Here is a 25,485-nt window from a genome sequence, read left to right on the forward strand (position 1 = left end):
GTCTGTTTCATTGGTGGTAGAGGATACATGGTTAAAGCACAGTGCAAAAGCAATACCAAGAAGCAAGTGGCACGATCGAAACTCTGCAAAACTCATGCTTAGGAGTTTCATGACTCGAAGCACAAGAAAGCGGGTACATATGAAAGCAAAGGCAAGAAGAAACAAGAGGCAGGATCAATGTTAGTGGAAACTGTGAAGAGATCCAAAAGAAGGTGTCGATTTTTCCTGGACAGCTTGCGCTTTTCGTCTTTCTGTTTTTTGTTATTGTTTTTATGGGTCGTTCAGTGCTCTATAAAAAGAAGAAGAGAAAGAGTTTCTTCGGGTCAAACTGCTTATGGCAAGGAAAAGAAAGAGATTATCTTCCCAGTGAAATGCAACTAGTGGCACTCTTTTTCTTTTTAGGAAAAAAGTAGTGATTATGGTGGATGAACTTTGTCCTTTCATTCGGGATAAGTACATCGAGAGCGCCATAATTTTTGTGTGGCATACACTTAAGTGCCATAACATTTTTTTTTTCACTTTCTTGAGTGCCATAACTTTGAAAAATCAACCACTTTAGTGCCATCGGTGATTTGCCTCGCCGAAAATCCTACATGGACACCGAAAAAGCTAATGTGGCACCACTTGAACGATTTTTTTGAATATTTTAATGTACATGTGAATTTTTTTATAATTTTTTAATTTATTCTGCAATTCTTCTTTTTCTTTTGGTTTTTTCTTGCTTTTTTCCTCCCTTGGCTAGCAAGGGTTGTGGTAATCGGTGACCCTCGCTAGCCATGATTGACAACCCCGGGGGTGAGTGCCGCCTCGCCCATGGCTGGCGGGGCCGTGATGGCTCTCGCCCTCAACTAGCGGGGCCGCGACGGCCCTCCCTCACCCCTAGGACGGTCGATTGTGGCCGGCGAAGGTCATCGATGACCCTCACCGGCTAAGGGGAAAAAAGCAACAAAAATCAAAAGAAAAAGAAAAAGAAAAAGAAAAATATCAAAATAATAAAAAATTCTAAAAAATATTAATTTTTTTTTAAAAAAATCCATGTGTCATTGAAAAATAAATAGAATAATAATAAAAAGTCTACTTAGATGATTTGTTTGAAGTGGTACTTAAGTGAATGATTTCCTTCAATGTGACAATCAAGTGAGAGAAAAAAATAATGACATTCAAGCGAACGTCGTACAAAAGTTACGACATTCCTAGTGAACTTATTCACCATTCAATACCTTTGAACCGTAATTGGTTTCCATGGAATTGTTTAACATGAACATTTTCTGCTATAGTTGGCGGATTTTGGTTATTATAACATAATTTGGCTCACTTTTGCAAGGAAAATCTTATTGAATTAACCATTTCTAGGAAAATTATAAAAAAAGTCTTAAATCTATTGCGATTGTGGCAATTCAATCCTAAGCCTTTCTCTTTTGCTAATTCAGTTCTAAATCTTTTGCGGTTGTGTCAATTCGGTTCTATCCGGCCAATCGAGGCCGATCGTCCGGCAACGAAATACCGGCAACAAAGTTTAACCAATGATAACCTGCCACATGGCGCCCCATCTTTTTATTGAAGATTTCACGGTTCTTATTCTCGTATTCAGCGTACACAATCAATTAGTAATAACCTCATTTTGAGAAGGTGTTGCTTTTTCAGATCTTTTGGGGGACTCCTCTCTTCTATTCTTTTTTTCCTGCGGACAAGTCAAGACAATGAGTGCCATTCAGTGGATGAGAAACTATCAACCGTCGACCGTCGTCGACCTTGACTGCACTGTCCATTCATTAAGTTGTCGGTACTACTTTTCATCGTCTCTGACCGCACATGCTGCGGGAGAGCCGCCGTGATGTTGCATGGTCCAATCACAATCCGTGTCGACCACGGGGGCCATCCACAGCTGTCGGTGGCGTGGGTCTCACGCAGATCCCGCAAATTTCAATGGCTGTGATTGCACGTAGTCCACGCAAGTATTTCCCCATACGTCGGGCTGGAAATTTACGAGAGGGCAGGCTGTCGGGATGTTCCCTTCAAGTCCAATCAGCGCAATGCCGGCACATATCGGATTCAAAGAGGAGTCTACTGTGTGAAGGGGCTGGACGGGCGTTTTGTATCCATTGAACCTTCATTACGCGAATGTGAAGGAGTTGAATAATTTATCCCCCACTTTATTAGGAAACTCTCTTTCTGAAAAGCTTTCAGGGCATTAGATTCTCATCAATATTTACATTACTCAAGCCGGCATTCGAGATACTCCTAATAAGCAACGGATGCCGAGTGCTCTGACATGATTCACAATGTGTATCTCAAGGAAATCGAGCAACTTCAAAATAGTTATTGCAGCAACATATCATCTGAATTCTAACAAGTGTGCGTGTATTCAGGGATGGATGATAGATACATCTAGATGGCTTCCAAATGTTGACTTGAAGTCAACCAATGAGCCCAAAATTTAGAAGTCCCCTACTTTGAAAAATAAACCGAAGACTGATGATCAAGCCTGATTGAGTAGTGGTCATTGTCATTGGCAAATATTAGTAGACTAACAACAGTTTAATAAGTTAAAATCATTTCGTAGTTGATTGATAAACCTGCTCATCAGTGAGAGACGACGTTGTGAGGCATGCATGTATCAATTAAAAACTAGTTATATTTTGATGTGAATACTCTCTAAGAGGAAAATTAACTTTCAGCTGATTAGTAGTTGATAATTTCTCAATGTGATTAATGACTTTCATATGAAACTCAGGTGAGTGATTATCCTAAGTAGTGAACTCGAAGTGCTGCTCGCGCGAAAAAGGACTATACTAAGTCCGTCTTTTGAGGTAGTAAGTTTTCACCATGGAAATAGGTGTGTGCAATTTAATGACCAATAATTTTGTCAAGATGAAAAGTAACTTTACTTTCAAACTTTTAAATTCAGTAACTTCTCCATATAAATGGTGTTGCGGAAACAAGCGATCGAATAAGAAAATAGACAAAATAAGAAAATAAACAAATATCATACTTATGTGGTTCGGTCGGTGCGTCCCAAGTTCTTGAGTAGAGCAACACATGATTCTGCTATAGATCAAGCGATACAATGGAGAATACAATTACACTCAAGTTAATTAAGCACTCTCAGTATTTCCCAACCCCACTTACACCAAATAACTTACTCTATTTTACCCTCATAATTTTCATCGGAAAAACCTTTCAATCTCACAAAAGAATTCGTGAATTTCAATATCTTCAACACTCTCGGATTGTTTCAAAGTGTAATTCATGAGCAAGCAAGCTCTTGGATGATCTTCATAATGAAGACACTTTTTGTCAAGCCTCGATCCTCGAGCGCGCGGCATCCCTGCCATCTCGTCCCTCGGGTTAAAGGGATAGCGTCCCAAGCACTCTACCAACCCATGAGATTAACTACGCATGCGAAAACGTACAATATTTCCGGAAAAAAAATATAAGATAGGTATAGATCAATAGGAAAAGCGCATTAATTCAAAAACATGATCTTCTTTACAATCACGATGTCGGTCAACCGAAATGACACGCTAATTGGTCCCATACTTCGGCACGGGGTAGGATCAACTTCGTACCTACTCCAAATAGGGCTACGTCACTTTCATCCTCATTAGCTTTTCAAGAATTACTAACTCCATCACTTATAACCTGAAAATGGTTTAACAACTATGGGGTGAGATATAAATCTCGGTGAGTCAACGCCTAAGCATGGCTAAGGCGTTGATTCGTCCGTAGGGTCCTATCGGTCAATCACATATTGATATATAAATATCTCAATCACATACAGCTCACCTGTTGAAAATCACATAGTATGCAATACTCGACATATACACCACACATAACAATCCATAGATATCACGTCAATCGCACACGCAGACACCACACGTGGTTCGATTATTAACGGCCATTTGGCTCAATTGCACACGGCCGGTGTGACTTTACACTACGACCGACGGGACCAGGCTTTGTCCCTTACTTCCGGCGACGACATCCGATAGCCCGTGTGATTCGTATGATTGACACGACACGGCAATATCGGGAATCCCCGTAGGGGCTTCGGTCCATCACAAGCTACGACCGGCATCCGACAATCTGTGTAATCCGTACGACCGGCACGGCACGAATTGACGTGTATCCGACAAGTCGTATGGTTCCGTACGACCGGCACGGTACGAACTTGATAGGAATAGTCCATTGTGTGACCACTCAAGCATACTCAACAAATAGCCGGTTTATAATCCGCATTTAGTCAAATGCTCACGCGATATGCTCACACAGCAAAACTCCTTAAGTAATCACACAAATGCACATGTTACCCATGCGACCTCGCATTCTGATCAAACTCCAACTAATCAATCAATTTAACCATCCATTCATCAAGGTATTTAATCAATTAATCCATATAGATCATAGATCAAGTGTAGATAAATAATTCGACGACGAACATTCAATTCAATCGCACATAATTAAGTCCAGATCACCAATTAATTGTATGCTCATCCTTGACCTATTGTTCGCTCACGATCAAGCAAAGCCAATCAATCAATCAGTCAATCTAGTCTCAACTAGCCACGATCCGATTAACCTAACGAATTAGGGTCATTTAACCTAAACCGAGTCTCTAACCAAAATCGACTCTAATTAATCTACCTAAACACCCTAATAATCTAATTAAGCTAATCCAAATGTAATTAACGACCTAACCAAGGATTAGAGGTTGACTCACCGTCGATTAGACGCGGCGATCCTTGAAAATCTTCAAGCACAAACTTGGGACACGGCTTGAGCAATCGGCCCAATCCTCTCGGCCCACAAGCCAAAATTCTCGGCCAAATTGGCCCACGGAGCCGGCATGCCGCCCGGGCTCTCGGCCAACTTGGCCGGCCCACTCGGCCCAGAATCTCGGCCACGGCCCAGCTCGGTGGCCCACAAAACAGGGCACACCCGAGAGACAGGGCAGGCGGGCTAGGCACTTCGGACGGTGGCTGAGGCGGTTCTTTCGACAACCCACGACTGGTGGCACATGGCTAGAGGCTTGTGGGAACCTTGGGGTCGCTGAGGGTGGTCGGTGGTGGCTCGTGGTGGCCGGTGGGAGCTCGGGCAGCAGCAACAGAAACTGCAGTAGGCAAAAAACAGGGGAAGCTTGTTCGGAATTTTTCTTTTTTTTTCATTTCCTTTTGTTCTTTTTTCCTTATTTTCTTTTGCGGTTGCCAGCCTCAGCAAGCCGGCAGAGGTCATCGACTGTTGGTGATGGCTAGGGCCATGATAATCGGTGCTATCTGAACTACCACGTTAGTAATCTTCAATCAAATTTAGCTAGAAGTGCATCATTGGCAAATTATCAAAAGGTATATGATCAAATTGGCAAACTTCCAAAATATTTGGGACTTAATTGACACAATTTAAAAGGTTATGATTAAATTGTCACAAGTTCAATAGATTTAGGATTAAATTGGCCAAATTGAAATACTTAGACCGAATTGGCACAAATGTAATAGGTTTATGACTCTTTTGCTAATTTTTCCCACATTGGACCAAACTCCAAGAGCATGTAGAACAAATTAGAGTAGAGTTGACATTGCACACTGAACCAAAGTTTAGAGATCATTATTGTCATTTTTCCTTAGAATCTTCACATGCACCCCTAGAAAGATTTAATACACATCATTCGGAAAAATTGTCACAAAATTCCTAAACCTTTTACACTTCTGCCAATTCAGTCCTTAACATTTTAAGTTTGTTGATTCAGTCCTAAACCTTTGCACATTTTTTCAATTCAGTCCTCGCCGAATTGTGCAAGTACTAGCCCCACCGGCCCCTAGCAAGGGCACCCCTCACAAGCCCGGGCGAGACGACCCTGGCCAAGGCTGCCCTCCCCTGAGGCTGATGGAGGTAAGAAAATAGAAAAAAAAAGGAGAAACAGAAAAAGTAAAAAACAAATTGAAATATTTGAAAAAAGTATTAAAATGTTGTTTAAAATAAGTCTACGTCAATTATTTCTGATCAATAGAACTGAATCGGCAAACTTAAAAGGTTTAGGATTGAGTTGGTAAAAGTGCAAAAGGTTTGGGCGCTCTCACCTAATAACTTTGACGTTGCAGTGGATGAAGGCAGATTCTACGTCTCCCAAACAAAATCTGAAACCATGGATTGAAAGGTAAGTGGGTCAGTAACTTTTTGAGGCAACTCAGAAACATGGCCATGGCCTTTCATTTTTCGGGGTTAATATTTGAACCCAGGTGATCCTGAAAGAAACATAATTTGAACTTCCGTTGTTGTCTGGGAAAAGTGGCTGCCGATCAAGATGCAGCATTGAATTAAAGCATCCATGCAGTATTGGAAGCACAGCCCGACCAATGAACAAGTAGGTTAACGGTGGCTGTACTACTAAGATTAGGAAGCACATCCTGGAAGTATTTCTTGGTCAATGATGCTCGAGATGCATCTGGGGATAGATTTTCTTGTGTATTTATTGTCCTCAAAGCTGTGCCATGAGAAAGAAGGGTTAGCTAGTAAACTTGACTTCATGTTACGATAAACATGACGGTATCACAACTACTTACCTTACCAAAAAAAAAAAAAAAAACGTGACGGTATCACCAGTACAAGAATAAACGAAGGTCATCTCATTCTTATCTGGTGGGACAAGACAAGGCTTCGAGAGAATCTCTAACCAAGTATTACATATAAAAGCCGACTTAAACGGCAACTTAGACAAATATGAAATTGGATTTTGAGTAGGAGAGGCAATGTTTTGGTAGGGAAACGCACACCATCCAGCGTGCGAAGTTGCGTTAAAGACTAAATAGTGTTATAGTATCCATGAATTTCTAAGGACCGTAAAGGTCAACTCATGGTCTTAATGCATAAACCTTTAAATATTGATGAAAGGAAGGACCTCCTCCATCCTCTAGTCTTAAGTATGCCTCTCAAACTGGGTGCTGGCATAAATCCACTTCTGCGTTCTTGTTACTATTTGCGCAAATTTCCTCGCATCTACCAAGTATCACACTGACGGTACGCTCAATATCGATCTCATCATCATCATAGTCATCAGAATCACTGTGAAGCGAACTTCTGATTCTGCGGTCCACCCCCAAGCTTGAGGGACGGTTGAGGAATCTATCCAGCGGGAGGTCCATGATACGTTTGTCTGTTTGGCCGCTTGTTTTAAGGGACAAAAGATTGGTTAGCTCTTTCCAACTTCCCCCGGAGAAAAATCCGACAAATCTTCGGATGAAAATGGTTTCTCCAGGAGATTGTGGTTTTCCCGGCTTCCCCTGAAATTACTTCTCCCAAAAGACCCAATTGCAAGTAATCCATCCGGCTAGTCGGTGAACTCTTCTCGTGGTTCTAGTCTCACCTAATCTGAAACGTTAAGGTTTAACAAGACATTATATTTCGCCAATGCAAGAGACGACAAGAAATTTGTGTATATCTACGTCGATTTGGCATACTCTCAACAAAACCAAGTATTCTCTAGAAGTGGAATAGATCCTTGAAAATATAAAAAATGTGGATTGGAGAACTAGGTACCTTTCTATCTCCGGTAGCTTTTCGCGATGCACCTGATGAGTTAAGAATCATCCATTAGAACGACATGTGAAAATAGAGCTTACAGTTAAGGGTTGCTGAAACTGCATAGGCTGTACGAGTAGACTCTTTTCCTGTCTGGTGTTGAGCATGTTCTGCATCCAGCTGAAGAGCTGCAATCAACCAAAACCAATGGCTGACGTGAAAAGTTGATTGACCAATGAATGCTTTTGGTGTATTTGTGTGTGAGAGAACAGAGTGTGAATTCGAAGAAAAATCTATGGCCACAACCGGTGTTTTTACCTTCATCTTGAGTCAGAGGATCGTGAAGCGTCTGGGATGGAGGCAGTGAAGGTGACTGATTTATACATAGGATTAGGAAATGTGGCTCAAATGGCCGATCCAGGCGTTGAAAAGCGGAGACAATTTGTGGATGCTTGATAGAGCTAAACAAGACTTATTTGTACGTTAGTCGTGGGATGTGGAGCGTCAAAGCTCTCGTCCATGGCAGATAAGGATGACTACTGGAGTTAGAAACCAAGGAATGTCACTTCAGAGAAGCCAAAGGTTATAAGTATCTTGCATTACTTCGTAAATCATCAGGACGATTTTGACCATCTGTCCCTCGATACTATGTGGGCGGAAGCAGCTATTAGCGAATGGGAATGGCAAAACGCAGTCCCTAGTCTGAGCGCATTAACAACCTAGGAGGTGAAAGTAGGTTCTGCAATGCAAGTCCAGCCAGTCAATAGATGAATAGCAGACTCGATACTCTTCTAGACTTCTGTCGCTCTTCCGAACGGCGCACTACTTTCCGTTCACCACGTGGCAGCCCTTCTCCAATAAAGTGCCAGCTTGCTATTAAGGGAGAACACAAAATATTCAGTTTAACCTTTTGTTTAGCCACCTTAATGTCCCTCTCACCTGATCAACACACAGTCCCAGCCGTTATTGTCTTTCTTTTCGTGGTCCTTTTCATTTTTTTCAGGATAATCACGCGTCGAAGGTGGAGAGAAGCTGCATCCGAAAGGGTGTGTCAATTTGGAACGAAGAGAAACAGTATTCAAAATGAATGTCTCAAGGAAATCCATCAATTTCAGTGTAGCTCCTGCAGCACATCGTATGGTCATATGAAGATGACGATGAAACATCGGCAGTGCTGTCGCGATAGGCCAGTGAAGCCCATGAGGTATGGTCGACCAGTCAGTTTTAGTCATCAGCTGGAATCGGCAGCTAAGTAAGGTAGCTGTTTTCGATATGGGCCAGTCCATGAAAGCAAGAGTCGACTAAAGGAATGTTGCTTACTGTGGTGTCAACATGAAGGATGAAGAAGAGTTAGAGTTGAAGCCAAACCTCTACACAGAAAAAGAGCCTCAGACTATGCCCTAAAGTTTCGGAGAATCCCGTCCCAGAATCTTGGGGCAGTTAGGATTCAAAATAACAACCGCCAGTGTCAGTTGACTCTCGTATTTGGCTATAAATAGTCGAGAGAACTTCATTTGTAGGGATCCGCAATCAATAACACTCATCAATATATTCAGCAATTTATTTTATCAATTCTTTATTAGCAATTCTTTATCATTTATTCTAGGGTTAATATTATAAAAAAACCCTAAACTGATACACTTGTGACAAATTTATCTCAAATTAATTTTTTGACTACAAAAAACTCCAACTAGTACACATGCGATAAATTTACCCTCCGTTAGTTTCCTTTAAATTTTACTGTCAAATTGTTGAGCTGGATGATACGTGGCAATTGACAAGCGTATCAATTTGAGATTTTTCGTGATATTAATCTAATTTAACAAAAACTAACGGAGGGTAAATTGTCACGGATGTATCAATTTCAGATTTCTTGTGAATTTATCACATGTATACTAGTTTGGGGTTTTTCTAGCATCAAACCTTCATTTTGTCATCCAATTTAGTTCCTAGAGTAGCCATTCCTATGATTTTCCCATGCGAATCGTCATAGAAACCGATTCAACTCTAAAAACCAAAGTCCTGACGCATTGGTGAAAGATCTTTGGTCGAGGAACGTTTTTGGTGAAATGGGAGGTGATCAGATCTAAAGGTGAATGAAAATCGGGGATATGCGAAAGCGATAAGAATACTTGTGCATTTTCGAATGCTATAAGCTTGATTAGTGAACAAGTTGGCATACAGAACACAAGGACTTTCACTTGTGTCCGTGCAAGTGCGTGTGTTAAGGGATGGATGATGGGAAAAGTATAAGAAAAGTCATAAACCTATTTCATTGGTACCAATTCAGTATTAAATCTTTTAATTAGACTAATTTAATCATAATTTTTTTGTATTGGTACCAATTCAATCCATTTGTCCAATTTTAGACAGAAATCGCCGATATGGACATCGACCGTCCTATGTGGCGTAGTTGGCGCTAAATTAGATATTTTTTAATAATTTTTTTAAAAAAATTGCTAAATGTTTTTTTTTTTTTCTGTTTTTCATTCTTTCTTTTCCTTTCACTTTGGCTGGCGAGGGTCGCCGGCAACCCTCGCCGGCCACTAGGTGAGGGCCTTCAAGGCCGTGATGGCCTCACCTAGGGCCACCACGGCCCTCGCCAACCAAAGTCGGAGAAAAAAAAAACAAGGAATGGGAAAAATTTTAAAAAATTTATTTATTTATTAAAAATATATAAAATTATTCCACGCTAGCGCCAACCATGCTGCATAGGACGGTCGGGGTCCACATTAGTAATTTTTGGCCAAATTTAGCTAAATGGACCGAATAGGTACAAATACAAAAAAGTTTAGGATGAAATTGGTCAAATTAAAAGGTTTAGTACTGAATTGGTACAAATGTAATAAGTTTGGGAATTTTTTTTTTACTTTTCCCAATGGATGATGCCGATGGATCCACATAGATGGCTTTCGAGATATTTTGACTTGAAGTCAACCAACACCCACAAAATCCCCTCAACTCCCCGCCTTAGAAAATAAACCGAGGACTTACGATCAAGTGTGGTTGATGAACTGGTCATTGTCATTGACAACTATCACTTGACTAAACAACAGCTTAATCAGTTTAAACTCATTTTAAGTTGATTGATCAACCTGCTCATCAGCTTCGAGACGACAACGTAAGGCATGCATATATGGATTAGTAACTAGTTACATTACGATGTGAATCAACTTTTGGCCGATTAATAGTAGATAATCGCTCCACGCGACTAATAACTTCCACATGAGAAATTACTTAAGTGTTTATACTCGGTGGTGAACTGAAAGCGTTGTTTTGGCAAAAAAAGAGTTGTCCTAAGTCTCTTACAATAATCACTTTCACCTTGGAAAGTAGGCGTACGCATATCGAATTATTAATGACTACTAGTTCTGTCATGATGAAAAGTAACTATACTTTCAAACTCTTTAAATTCAGTGACTTCTCCATGCCAATAATCGCTATTTATTCTGAGAAGTAAGTTTAAGCATATTGCTGTCAAAAGTTGCTTATTCATATATTAAGTGACAATTGACACATCTATCATAAGTTCTATGCATGTGTCATTTAAGCGTCTTTCCGTAGATAAGGCGATTTAGTAACTTCACCAGAATGAGAAAATAAACTTCGGAAGTATCAGCACAAAATAATTTGCACTTGCACCCCAAGATAAATCCAATACACTCAAGTTACACCATTCTACAACAGTATTCTTGGATAATTCCTGCTATGCGCGTCAACAGTTAATACGTGTTCTTGAATTACCGCATGCCAAAATGCTGAATCCAGAAACTACACATCCACATTCACCCACCAGAACGACCGTATCGTCTATAGCTGACTAAACATACTGTTAGGAGCAGAGACCAATTCCTGCTATTGGATTATTTTGAAACAAAGCAAGGCGAGCCATTCCCAGTCAATCTGCAGAAACCAAGCTTCCTTTTGAATGAGATTTCCAATAATAATCGATTGCAATTTCTCTTGATGAGCATCATAACAATGAAGAGAAACCAACCCCCTCCCCACCCACACACAAAAAAAAAAAAAGGCGGGACAATTTATGTTGGATTCAATTTAAAATACTATGGAACTGAACGGAATTCTAAGTAAACAGTAATCAAGAATATGTATAGACACAGATGGAGAATCATGATTAAGTACCATTTTGAGGAAAAAAGAATGATAGATCATCTTCAGTCGTAGATTTTATTTTACCTATCCGCTTCCGGTTGCTCAAACAACCCCAAACGCATAAGAGCTAAACATAAGCTGTTGGTAATTCATCTTCTCCATGTAAACCCAATGCAAACAGTTTCTCCCTAATATGTAGCAGCTGATTTGCAATTCCGCTGATGCTCATCCGTCTTCCGGGCACACTGTATGAGCAAGCAACTCCAATATTGTACACCATACCCAAACACTCTTGAAACATGCCATCGCTTTCGAAAAGCCAATGCTGGGGACTACAGGGGCCTAAATGTCTCTCTCTTTCTTGAAGCAGAACATTGTCTGTAATTTCGAGTGCTCGTCTAGGCAAAGCTTTTGCGACGAAACTATGAAGAGTCAAATTGTCTCTAAATGTGTCATATGTGGGACTCAACCCCGTGAACATCTCTAGTAAGAGAATGCCGTAACTATAGACGTCCCCTTCTCTTGAAACCTCACATCCCTGCGCGTATTCTGCCACACATTCAAATCATAGTGCAGGTTAAATTGGAGTGTGGATCTTCAAATCAGAATGTAATTTGCCACAGAGAGAGAGAGAGAGAGAGAGAGAGAGAGAGAGAGAGAGAGAGAGAGAGAGAGAGAGAGAGAGAGAGAGAGAGTACCTGGTGGAGCATAACCAATCGTCCCTCTAAGACCCACCGAGCTCATCTGATTAACTACGGTACCAAGGGATGATCCAAGAAGGAGTTTCGCTAATCCAAAGTCGCCAACATGTGCGACCATCTCCCTGTCTAAGAGGATATTACTTGGTTTTAGGTCACAATGAACAATGGGGATGTGGCAATGATGATGAAGATACTCCAATGTAGAAGCAACATCAATAGCTATATTTATCCTCCGAATGAAATTCAACTTTTTAGGGAGTTCATTTCTGTCGGATGTTGCGTTTGGATGTAGCCATCTCTCCAGGCTTCCATTTTCCATGAATTGATAGACTAAGGCCTTGAAATCATTTCCTTGATAATCACTACCCGAGCAAACCGTCGGTATCTTCAAGAGATTTCGATGTTTGATGTTCTTTAATGCCTCGCACTCCACTATGAAGCTCTTCAAAGCACCACAACGGGCTAAATGAAGCACCTTCACGGCAACGACAGTTCCATTGTCCTCGAGTATCCCTCTATAAACAGAACCAAAGCTTCCAACACCGATCAAATTCGTCGAACAAAAACCATTTGTTGCTTTTAGAAGTGCCCCATACGACACGTTCGGACGTGAATCATTTGTCGAACTCGAAGCTGGTTCATGTACTTTCTTCTTTAATCGGCAAAGATATACAAAAGCCATAATAAGAACTACTCCAAGAACTCCGAAAATAATGGAAGCAGAAAATATTACTATATTTTTCTTTCCGCTGCTTTTGGAACTTTTGGAAATGCAGTTGGGGAGGTGAAATTCTGGTAGTCCGCCGCAAAGCTCATTGTTGCCAATAATGGACGTACCGGTAACATTCTTAAAGACTCCTTCATGTGGCAGCATGCCTTCAAACTTATTGTATGATAAATTCAGAAGTTTCAAGGAGCGAAATACTGCTAAAAATTCTGGAATCTGACCTGACAAATTATTGCGTGAAAGATCTAGCTCTTCAATGCCTCCTAACGATCCAATTGATTGAGGAATGGACCCATGGAAGAAGTTGCCCCCCATTCTGAGTGATGTCAATGAAGTGCAACGACCTAAACTACTGGGGATTTCACCTACCAACCAATTGTTTGAGATGTCCAAAGCAGTTAAAACTCTCAAGTTGCCAACATATGTGGGTAGAACCCCAAACAGATGATTATGAGACAAGTTTAGAATGATCGCTAATGATGAGAGACCTATAAGTTGCGGGGGTATGACACCATGGAGATTGTTATTAGACAGATCAAGCATATCAAGAGACCGGCAATTTGATAGATGTGGAGGAATTTGCCCATGAAAGTTGTTCCCCCCAAGAGATAGTTGAATTAACTTGGTTAGATTTCCCAAAGAAGACGGAATACTACCTCCCAGGTTGTTATCATTTAAAGACAGCATCGCCAAATCTTGTAGAGCCCCCAAATTGGAGGGGATAATACCTGAAAGCTGGTTGGAACTCATATCCAAATATATCAGGTTGATAAAATTTCCTATTTCCTTTGGAATCTCACCAGATACTTGATTCTCGCTTATAGAAAACATTGTGAGAGTCGTTGATAAATTACCTATGCATTTAGGTAACACCCCACCAAACTTGTTCCACCCAGCTGCCACCGTCCCTAATCCGGTGCTGTTTGTTAACGAGCAAAGAAAGCTCAGGTCTTCAGGTTTTCTAGATCCAAGCTGATTAAGACCAACTCAAAACATATTGAGCTTAAACAAATTTTCCAAAGAAGGTACTTTTCCGGAAAATCTGTTAACATTAAGTTGAAGAATGCCCAGCTTTGTGCAATTCGATATCCATAGAGGAATCGACCCCTCAAGTTTGTTCGAAAAAATGCTGAAGAATTCAAGATTTGGGAGTTTGTGGCCTATGCCTGCAGGAAGAGTCCCTTGTATCCAGTTGTTTCCAGCGTCAAACACAGCGAGCGAAGAGAGATTCAGTAACGAAGGTGGTATTGTACCTGACAATCTGTTCGTTTCAACGCCAATCGCTTGCAAGTTTGTCACGTGACCCAGAACTTCAGGAATGCTCCCGCCCAAGTTGTTTCTGCTTAAAAAAAGAATCCTCAATGAAGATAAGTTCCCAATGGAGGAAGGCACAGTCCCAGTTAGATTGTTCCAACCCAAAGCCAAGTGTTGCAGCTTCGGCAATGAACCAAGCTCTTCAGGAATTTCTCCAGTTAGTTCGTTGTTTGAAAGTTTAACGGTGACCAGACTTGAGCAACTCGACATGTTTTTGGGAATTTCGCCAACCAATGAATTGTTCTCCAATTGTAGGATACGCAGGCGGTGCAACCGGCCGAGTTGCGGAGGGATTTCTTGATTGAAGCTATTGTTTTGTAGCCATATCTCCCTTAAGAAGCTGAGGTTTCCAATGTGAGGAGAGATTGATCCGGAGAGTCCTTGTGAGTGCAAGTCCAAGACGATGACCCTCTGGTGCCTCCGGCCGCATGTAACGCCATGCCACTGGCAAAATCCGATGCTATTGTTCCATGAGTTGAGCGTACCGAAAGGATCTACTGGTATGCTGGCCTTAAATGCAAGCAGGGCGAGCTTGTCTGTTTCATTGGTGGTGGTGGAGAATTCGTTAAAGCACAGTACAAGAACAATAGCAAGAAGCAAGTGGCTTGATGGAAATTCTGCAAAGCTCATGCTTACGAGTTTCGTGACTCAAAGCAGATGAAAACGGGTAGATATGAAAGCAAAGGCAAGAAGAAACAAGAGGCAGGATCAATGCTAGTGGAAACTGTGAAGAGATCCAAAAGAAGGTGTCGATTTTTCTTGGACAGCTTGCGCTTTTCGTCTTTCTATTTTTTGTTCTTGCTTTTACTTTTTATGGGTCATTCAGAGCTGTATAAAAAGAAAAAGAGAACGAGTTTCTTCCAGTCAAACTGCTCATGGCAAGGAAAAGAAAGAGGTTATCTTCCCATTGAAACGCAACTAGTGGCACTCTTTTACTTTTTTACGAAAAATTAGTCATTATGGTCGATGAACTTTGTCCATTCAACACTTTTGAACCGTAATTGGTTTCCATGGAATTGTTTGACATGAAAATTTGCTGCTATAGTTGGCAGATTTTGGTTGTTATAGCATAATTTGGCTAAGTTTTGCCAGGAAAATCTTATTGAATTAACCATTTCTTAGAAAATTACCAAAAAAAATCTTAAATTTATTGTAATTACGCCAATTCAGCCTTAAGCCTTTCTTTTTTGATAATTCAGTTCTAAACTATTTGCAATTGCGTCAATTCAGTTCCATCAGGCCAATTTTGACCGACCGTCTGGCAACGAAATACTACAAAAAAATTTAACCAATGATAACCCGTCACATGGTAAGACATCTTTTTATTGAAGATCTCACAGTTCTTATTCTCGTATTCAGCATACACAATTAATTAGTAATAACCTTATTATGAGAAGGTGTTGTTTTTCAGATCTTTTGAAGGGCTCCTCTTTTCTGTTCTTTTTTTCTGCAGACAAGTCAAGACAATGAGTTGTCATTCGGCGGATGGGAAACTATCAACCATCGACCGTCGTTGACCTTGAGTGCACTGCCCATTCATCAAGTTGTACGTGCTACTTTTCATCGTCTCTGACCGCATATGCGGCGGGAGAGCCGCTGCGATGTTTTCTTGGCATGTTCCGATCACAATCCGCGTGGACCACCGGGGCAACCAACAGCTGTCGGTCACGTCGGTTTAAGAGAGGGCGGGCCGTCGGGATGTTCCCTTCAAGTCCAATCAGTGCAATGCCCCCACATATCAATTTCAAAGTGGAGTTTACTGTGTGAAGGGGCTGTTGCAGCAAGCGCAAAAACTCCATTGAACATTCACTACGCGAATGTGAACGAGTTGAACTATTTATCTCCCGCTCTATTCGTTAACTCTCTGTCCGGAGAGTTTTCAGAGCATTAGATTCTCATCAATATTTATATTACTCAAGCCGGCATTCGAGATGCTCCTAATAAGCAACGGATGCCAAGTGCTCTAACATGATTCACAATGTGTATCTCAAGGAAATCGAGCAATTTCAGCATAGTTCTTGCAGCATAACATATCATATGAATTCTAACAAGTGTGCGTGCATTCAGGGATGGATGATAGACACATCTAGATGGCTTGCAAATGTTGACTTAAAGTTAACCAATGCACACAAACTATTAGAATCTCCTACTTTGGAAAATAAACCGAAGATTGATGATCAAGCCTGATTGATTAGTGGTCATTGTCATTGGTAAATATCACTAGACTAAAAATAGTTTAATCAGTCAAAATCATTTCATAGTTGATTGATAAACCTACTCATCAATGAGAGACGACGTTGCGAGGCATGCATGTATCAGTTAAAAACTAGTTATATTTCGATGTGAACTCTCTAAGAGGAAAATTAACTTTCAGCCAATTAATAGTTGATAATTTCACGATGTGATTAATGACTTTCATATGAAACTTAGGTGAGTGATTATCCTAAGTAGTGAACTCGAAGTGCTGCTTTCGTGAAAAAGGACTATACTAAGTCCGTCTTTTGAGGTAGTAAGTTTTCATTATGGAAATAGGTGTGTGCATTTTAATGACCAATAATTTTGTCAAGATGAAAAGTAACTTTACTTTCAAACTTTTAAATTCATTAACTTCTCCATATTAATGGTGTTGTAGAAACAAGCGAGCGAATAAGAACATAGACAAAATAAGAAAATAAACATGCATTAGATTTATGTGGTTCAAGAGGTGTGACCCAAGTTCCCGAGGAGAGCAACACATGATGCTGCTATAGATCAAGCGATACAATGGAGAATACAATCACACTCGAGTCAATTTGATGCACTTAGAGATGGCAAACTCGGAATAGGCTAAATTTTGGTCGTTTGCATGGAAACGGGCCGTTGATCAAAACTCATTGCTTTGCTATGACCAACGTCGTTTTTTCGCGTTTCGGAATCATTTATATGGGTTTTTAGGCATTTTTTTGTAATTCCAAGTGGCGTTTTCATAATTTTGTGTTTCTTATTGAAATTAGGGCTAACACCGTATAAAAGGGTATTTAAGACTTCTAGTGGAGGCTGACTTTTGAGATTCTATCAATTTTGGTAATTGCAATTGAGAGAACGATTTGTTCCTCTTTTCTATTTCAATTTTCTATTTAGCCAATTTCTATTGGGTTGTGGCATTATTTGGTATCAGAGCACGGATTGCCTTGAATCAATGGCTGAACAGATTCGTGGTGGTCGTGGACGGCGGGGTCGTGTTGCTCGGGGACGTGGAGTCATTCCTGAAGTAGACGAACAACCGCGTCAAAGAGACCTGTGAGACATATAAATTGAAGAGAAGAGAAGGCAAATCCAAGATTTGGAACGACAACTTGCGCAGGCAAGGTGGGACATTCAATCTAAAGAAGGAGTGGAATTTGAGGATTCATCCGATGATTAAGAGGAGGACATCAATCCTTTCGGGGCTCTGAACTAGAGACGAAATTGGGGAGTACGACCTAGAAATCAGCCCCCTTTGCATAATTTCGGGATAAAGATCGAGGTTCCCGAGTTTGCAGGTAAGGCTCATCCTAATGAGTTTATTGATTGGTTGCATATAGTCGAGAGGATCTTTGATAGTAAAGATCGGATCGAAGAGAAGAAATTTAAATTAGGGGCTATAAGGCTACGGAAACATGCATTGATATGGTGGAAGCATGTGAAGAAGTACCGTGCTAGAGAGGGGAAATCGAAGGTGGATCGTTGGGATAAGATGAAGAAATTGCTACAAAGAAAATTTCTGCCTACTCATTACAAGGCGGAGGCGTTTATTGAATATCATAATGTTAAGCAGCGAGATTTAACGGTCGAATAGTAGACCGATGAGTTTGATCGTTTGCGGATGCGTTGTGATATGCTTGAGGAAGATGAGCAAATAATTGCTTGTTATTTGGCGGGGCTGCGGATTGAAATGTCTAATGTTGTCCAATTACAACAGTATTGGACCAATGAGGATGTGTACTGATTGGCCCCGAAGATGGAGGCGCAGTGTAAAAGGAAGGGCAGCAGTTCGAGATTTCAGAGTCGGTGGTCGGGCAAAGAATTTTGAGGAAAAGCAGGGAGTTCTTCAGCCAATTCAATGCCAACAGTAGTTAAGGGTGCGAGTTCTAAACCCGCATTCAAGGAGGGCCGAGTAATGCTTGGAACTAGTAGGGGAGGAGCTGCAGCTAAGCGGTGTTACAAGTATCGGGAACTCGGGCATTTCACTGTTGATTGTCCGAATCGATAGATTGTGACACTTGTGGAAAATCCAATCTTTGATGAAGGTCTAGTCTATGATGAATTTGATGGAGAACAAGAGGATGCGGATCCGGTTCGGGAAGAGGTTATCTATGCTAATTCTAGTGAGTCCCTAGTCGTCGGAAAAATTTTAAATGTTATGTGGGGAAAGATGACTCATGGCTTAGGCATACTATTTTTCATACTAAGTGCACTAGTGGAGGAAAAGTATGCAGCATGATAATAGATAGAGGGAGCTGCGAGAATGTAGTGTCCACTACCATGGGGGAGAAGTTGGGGCTGAAAATAGAGGATCATCCTCGACCATACAAGTTGTCGTGGCTTAAGAAAGGGAACGAGGTGAAGGTGAGCAAGAGGTGTCTTATCCAATTTTTGATTAGAAAAAGTATATTGATAAGGTGTGGTGTGATATGGTCCTAATGGATGCTTGTCATATTTTGTTGGGGAGGCCTTGGCGGTTCGACAGAAAGACACAATATGATGGCTTTAGAAATACGTACACCTTCAAGAAGGATGGCCAAACCATTACCCTAGGTCCTTTAGATTTGAGAAAGGAGGTGAAGAATATTCTGCTGTCCAGGTCAGAGTTTCAAGAAGAGGCGATAAACGTGCTCGAGCTTTTTGCCGTTGTAGTGATGGAGCAAAATTTTGATAGTTCCGAAACTCCTACACAAGTTCTGCTCTTACTTGAGGAGTTTGCTGATGTCATACCGGAAGAGATGCCATCTGGGATGCCGCCCATGAGAGACATTCAACATTGTATTGATTTCATTCTAGGAGCTGTTATTCCTAATAAGGCAGCTTACGTAATGAGTCCTAAGGAACATGAGGAGCTGGAGAGACAAGTGCGGGAGTTGTTAGAGAAAGACGCAATCCGGGAGAGCATAAGTCCTTATGCAATACCGGCCTTGTTGGTTCCTAAGAAAGATGGATCGTGGAGAATGTGCATAGATAGCAAAGCCGTCAACAAAATCACAATCAAGTATTGATTTCTGATCCCACGATTTGATGATTTGATTGATCGGTTACATGGGGTGACTATCTTTTCGAAGATAGACTTGAGGAGTAATTATCATCAGATTAGGATGCAACCTGAAGATGAGTGGAAGACGGCGTTTAAGACTAGAGATGGTCTATGTGAGTGGATGGTGATATCCTTTGGGTTGTTTAACACGCCGAGCACTTTTATGAGGCTCATAATCAGGTTTTTCATCCTTTTATTGGCCAATTTGTTGTCGTTTATTTCGATGATATTTTGGTTTATAGTGCTTTGATTGAGCAATACTTGCATCATTTGAGAAGAGTATTTGAGGCCTTGAGGGAGCAGAAATTGTATGTCAACACTAAGAAGTGTCACTTTTTAAGCGATCATGCGACCCTTTTAGGTTATATTTTATCGAAGGAAGGCATTCGGATGGATCCGGTTAAGATCGAGGCCATTACGAATTGGGAGACTCCGAAGAATATTCATGAGGTACGCAGCTTTCATAGGCTAGCATCCTTTTAGAGGAGGTTTATTAGGGATTTTAGCACCATTATTGCGCCTCTTACGGATTGTCCGAAGGGAGGCAGATTTGTGGGGACCAAAGAGCCAGACGCTGCATTTCGCTTGTTGAAGAAAAAGGTGACTCAAGCCCTAGTTTTAGTACTTCCAGATTTTAGTGAGGTTTTTGAGGTGCATGGTGACGCCTCGGGTGTGGGTATTGGGGGCGGCTTGAGCGAGAAAAATAAACCTATGGCATTCTTAAGTAAGAAGTTGAACGAATCGAAAAGAAGGTATTCGACTTATGACAAGGAATTTTGCACCATAATGAGGAGCTTGGAGCATTGGAGGCACTACCTTATTTTGAGGGAATTTGTTCTGTATTCTGATCATGAGGCCTTGAAGTACATTAATGGGCAGCATAAACTGAATGCTAGGCATGCAAAGTGGGTGGAGTTTCTTCGGGTTTTCGGTTTTGCTATTAAACATAAGGTGGGAGTACTGAATAAGGTAGCGGATGCATTGAGCGTAAGACATTCTCCGCTATCTAAGATGCTGATGAGAGTTTTGGGCTTTGATTCTTTTAAGGATTTGTATGTTGATGATCCTTATTTTGGAGATATTTGGAGTAAGTGCAATATAGGGCCCTTTCGGCAGTTTCTGATTGAGGAGGGCTTTCTTTTCAAAGGCAACAGGTTGTGTATCCCTTAGTGTTCTTTGAGAGAATCCATTATTAGCGAGAGTCATGCGGGAGGTCTAGCTGGGCACTTAGGAGTGGATACAACGATGGCCTTGTTGTGTGAGTAATTTTATTAGCCCCGAATGGAGCGTGATATGACTCGATTTGTAGAGCGGTGCAAGGTATGTCATGTGGCAAAAACCAGAGATACCAATGTTGTTTTATATATGTCTCTACCTGTCCCAGTTGCACCATGGGAGGATGTCGGCCTTGATTTTGTCTTGGGATTGCCAAGAACACAGCGGAATAAAGATTCCATAATGGTGGTTGTCGACAAATTTTCAAAGATGGTGCACTTTATTCCCTATAACAAGACCTTTGATGCTTTACTGGTCGCTCGATTGTTTATGCATGAGATTGTTAAGTTACATGGAGTTTCCAAATCCATGACCTCAGATTGTGATGTGAGGTTTGTGAGTCACTTTTGGTGCGGTCTTTGGAGGCACATAGGAACCAGATTGCGGTTTAGTTCCTCTCACCATTCCCGGACTAATGGGTAGACCGAAGTTGTCAACCGAAGCTTGGGAAACTTGCCGTGAAGTTTGGTTGGAGATAGCCCGTGGCAATGGGACTTAGTGTTACCTTAGGCAGAATTTGCCTACAACAGGTTACAAAATCAAACTACAGACAAGAGTCCTTTCAAGATAGTCTATGGGCGTAATCCAATTACTCCCCTAGATCTCACGCTATTGTCGGTTCACAAGTAGTTCGGTTTAGACTGAGATGAGCATGCCAAACTGGTCAAAGAGCTGCATTCATAGGTTCATAACCGGATCATCAAGCAAAACATGAAGTATAAGTAGCGGGTTGATAGGCGTAGGAAAAGAGTCGTCTTCAAAAGGGGCGATCTAGCGTGGACTCACATCGGGAAAGAGCATTTTCCAGCTAGCGGGTTTGGTAAATTGCAACCTAGAGCTGATGGACCATTCAGAGTTCTTGAGCGAATTAATGACAATGCTCATAAGATTGAGCTGCCAGGTGAGTACAATGTATCCGGGACTTTTAATGTAGCAGATTTGTCATCTTAGCATGCAGATGAGGAAGAACCTGAGGAGATTGATGTCAATGAAGACGAAGTAGATTCGAGGGCGAATCTTTTCCTAGCAGGGGAGGATGATGCACTCGGAGTTGGCGAACTTGGAATGGGCTGAATTTTGGTCAGTTGCATGGAAACGAGCTGTTGATTAGAACTCACCGCTTTCTTGTGGCCGACGTCATTTTTTTGCATTTCGGAAGCGTTTATATGGGGTTTTAGGCATTTTTCATAATTTAGTAGCATTTTCGTAATTTTGTGTTTCTTATTGAAATTAGGGTCAATACCGTATAAAAAGGTGTTTAAGACTTTTAGTGGAGGTAGACTTTTGAGATTCTATCAATTTTGGTAATCGCAATTGAGAGAACGATTTGTTCCTCTTTTTCATTCCAATTTTCTGTTTAGCCAATTTCTATTGCGTTTCGACATTACAATTAAGCACTCTGAGTATTTCCCAATCCCACTTACACCAAATAACTTACTCTATCTTTTACCTTCATTATTTTCATTGGAAAAACCTCTCAATCTCACAAAAGAATTCGCAAATTTCAATGGGCATCAACACTCTCGAATTGCTTCAAGGTGTAATTCATGAGGAAGCAAGCTCTTGGATGATCTTCAAAATGAAGACACTTTTCATATATATATATATATCCTAGAGTTGGATTTAAAACAAGAAACCTACTCAAACTAGCTAACAACTTAAATAGGAAATCAACTCCAATTAAGAAAACTATTCAAATTAGAAAAATTTTCTTTTGGGCTCAAACTCGAGATATATTTTAACAAATGGTCACAATTATTTAGAGAAATAAGTTTGAGCATATTGGTAGGTGGTATTAAATGTTGATGTAGTTAGTAATTTCTACCTTTGAAAGTTGTTTATTTATGTGATTAAAGAATCTCTAGTTAAATAAGTGACTATTGATATTAAGTATTATGCAAAAGTGATTAGGTGCTTTCCAAACAAACTGATTTAATAAATTTACCAATATGCATGACATTAGCAGACTATATAAGTAGCAGTGCTTAAGAATTTATGATAATAGTACAAATTATTCTTGAACATTGGCTTAATGTGCAATATCATCCTTAAACTTTTAATTTATGCTATGTGGTCCCCTTAATTTTGGCATAATGTGCAATGTTGTCCCCAAACTTTAATTTTTACAATGTGTCCCATAAACTATTGGTAGATATTCGATGTAGTCTAGGGTCTACATGAAAATGTTAATTAGTTTAGAGATCGCATTGAACATTGAACTAAACTTCATTGACGACATTGTACATTAGATAGAGAAATTACCAAAAAAGTCATAAACCTATCGTATTTATGCCAATTCAGTCCCAAGCCCTTCAATTTGGCAAATGTAGCTCTAAATCTTTTGAGTATTTGCTAATTTAGTTGTAAACCTTTTAATTGTGTCAATTTAGTTCTAAACCTTTTTATGATTTGTCAATTTAGCTTTTCGGCTAATTTTGGAGGAAATCGCTGACTTGGCGGTCCAGTCAGCATCGGTCGTCCTACGTGGCACGGGTGACACCGATATGTACGATTTTTGTAATGTAAAAACAAATCAAAATTTTCCTTTTTTCATTTCTCTTTGTTCTGTTTTCCTTATTTTCTTCTGTGGTTGTCGGCCTCGGCGATCCAGCAGAGGTCGCCGACCGTTGGCAATGGCTAGGGCTATGACAATTGGTGCTATCTGAATCGCCGCTTTAGTGATCTTTGATCAAAATTAGCTAGAAGAGGGGCATTGGCAAATCATCAAAAGGTATATGATTAAATTGGCAAACTGTCAAAATATTTGAGACTTAATTGACACAATTTAAAGGTTTATGATTAAATTGTCATAAGTTCAATAGATTTAGGATTAAATTGGCCAAATTAAAATACTTATGACTGAATTGACACAAGTGTAATAGGTTTATCACTCTTTTGCTAATTTTTCCCACATTGGACCAAATTCCAAGAGCACATAGAACAAATTAGAGTAGAGTTGACATTGCACAATGAATCAAAGTTTAGGGATCATTATTATCATTTTTCCTTAGAATCTTCACTTGTACCCCTAGAAAGATTTAATACACATCATTCAGAAAAATTGTCAAAAAATTCCTAAACCTTTTACACTTCTACCAATTCAATCTTCAACATTTTAAGTTATCAATTCAGTCCTAAACCTTTACACCTTTTTTCAATTTAGTCCTCACCGAATTGGGCAAGTGCTGGCCCCACTGCCCTCGGCAAGGGCACCCCTCACAAGCCCCAGTGAGACGACCCTCACTAGGGCCGACCTCGCCCGAGGCCGATGGAGGGAAAAAATAGAAAAACAAAAGGAGAAACAGAAAAGGTAAAAAATAAATAGAAATATTTGAAAAAATATTAAAATGTTGTTTAAAATAAGTTCACGTCAATTATTTCCGACCGATAGAACTAAATCGGCTAACTTAAAAGGTTTAAGATTGAATTGGCAAAAATACAAATGATTTGGGCCCTCTCACTTATTGACTTTGACGTTGCAGTGGATGAAGGCAGATTCTACGTCTCCCAAACAAAATCTGAAACCATGGATTGAAGGGTAAGTAGGTCAGTAACGTTTTGAGGCAACTCCGGAACATGGCCATGGCCTTTCATTTTTCAGGGTTAATATTTGAACCCAAGTGATCCTGAAAGAAACATAATTTGAACTTCCGTTGTTGTCTGGGAAAACTGGCTGCCGATCAAGATGCAGCATTGAATTAAAGCATCCATGCAGTATAGGAAGCACAGCCCGACCGATGAACAAGTAGGTTAGCGGTGGCTGTACTAGTAAGATTAGGAAGCACATCCTGCAAGTATTTCTTGGTCAATGATGCTCGAGATGCGTCTGGGGAAAGATTTTCTTGTGTATTTATTGTCCTCAAAGCTGTGCCATGAGAAAGAAGGGTTAGCTAGTAAACTTGACTTCTTGTTAAGATAAACATGACGGTATCATCGGTACAAGAATAAACGAAGGTCATCTCATTCTTATCTGGTGGGACAAGACAAGGCTTCGAGAGAATCTCTAACCAAGTATTACATATAAAAGCCAACTTAAACGGCAACTTAGACAAATATGAAATGGGATTTTGAGTAGGAGAGGCAATGTTTTGGTAGGGAAACGCACACCATCCAGCGTGCGAAGTTGCGTTAAAGACTAAATAGTGTTATAGTATCCGTGAATTTCTAAGGACCGTAAAGGTCAACTCATGGTCTTAATGCATAAACCTTTAAATATTGATGAAAGGAAGGACCTCCTCCATCCTTTATTCTTAAGTATGCCTCTCAAACTGGATGCTGGCATAAATCCACTTCTGCCTTCTTGTTACTATTTGCGCAAATTTCCTTGCATGTACCAAGTATCGCACTTCGGTCCGCTCAATATTGATCTCATCATCATCATAGTCATCAGAATCACTGTGAAGCGAACTTCTGATTCTGCGGTCCACCTCCAAGCTTGAGGGACAGTTGAGGAATCTATCCAGCGGGAGGTCCATGATACGTTTGTCTGTTTGGCGCTTGTTTTAAGGGACAAAAGATTGGTTAGCTCTTTCCAACTTCCTCCGGAGAAAAATCCAACAAATCTTCGGATGAAAATG

At 40.5% G+C, this 25,485-nt stretch overlaps 1 protein-coding gene and 2 long non-coding RNA genes across 4 annotated transcripts in view; 1 reads left to right on the top strand and 2 right to left on the bottom strand.

Moving 5' to 3' along the window:
• Nucleotides 1–25,485, bottom strand: part of LOC115739559 (probable LRR receptor-like serine/threonine-protein kinase At3g47570) — an 83,680-nt gene that overhangs the window by 23,939 nt on the left and 34,256 nt on the right. The window lies entirely within an intron of this gene.
• Nucleotides 6,964–25,456, top strand: LOC125313840. Its single transcript, XR_007197513.1, has 3 exons — nt 6,964–7,058; nt 7,250–7,255; nt 25,312–25,456. It is a non-coding gene; the product is annotated as an uncharacterized LOC125313840 (long non-coding RNA).
• LOC115739569 lies at nt 7,257–7,983 on the bottom strand. The gene is made up of 3 exons (XR_004015257.2): nt 7,831–7,983; nt 7,531–7,692; nt 7,257–7,362 (listed from the first exon to the last, which is right to left on the bottom strand). It is a non-coding gene; the product is annotated as an uncharacterized LOC115739569 (long non-coding RNA).

Source organism: Rhodamnia argentea, chromosome 2 (assembly GCF_020921035.1).
Source record: "Rhodamnia argentea isolate NSW1041297 chromosome 2, ASM2092103v1, whole genome shotgun sequence".
In the NCBI taxonomy this organism is placed as follows: domain Eukaryota; kingdom Viridiplantae; phylum Streptophyta; class Magnoliopsida; order Myrtales; family Myrtaceae; genus Rhodamnia; species Rhodamnia argentea.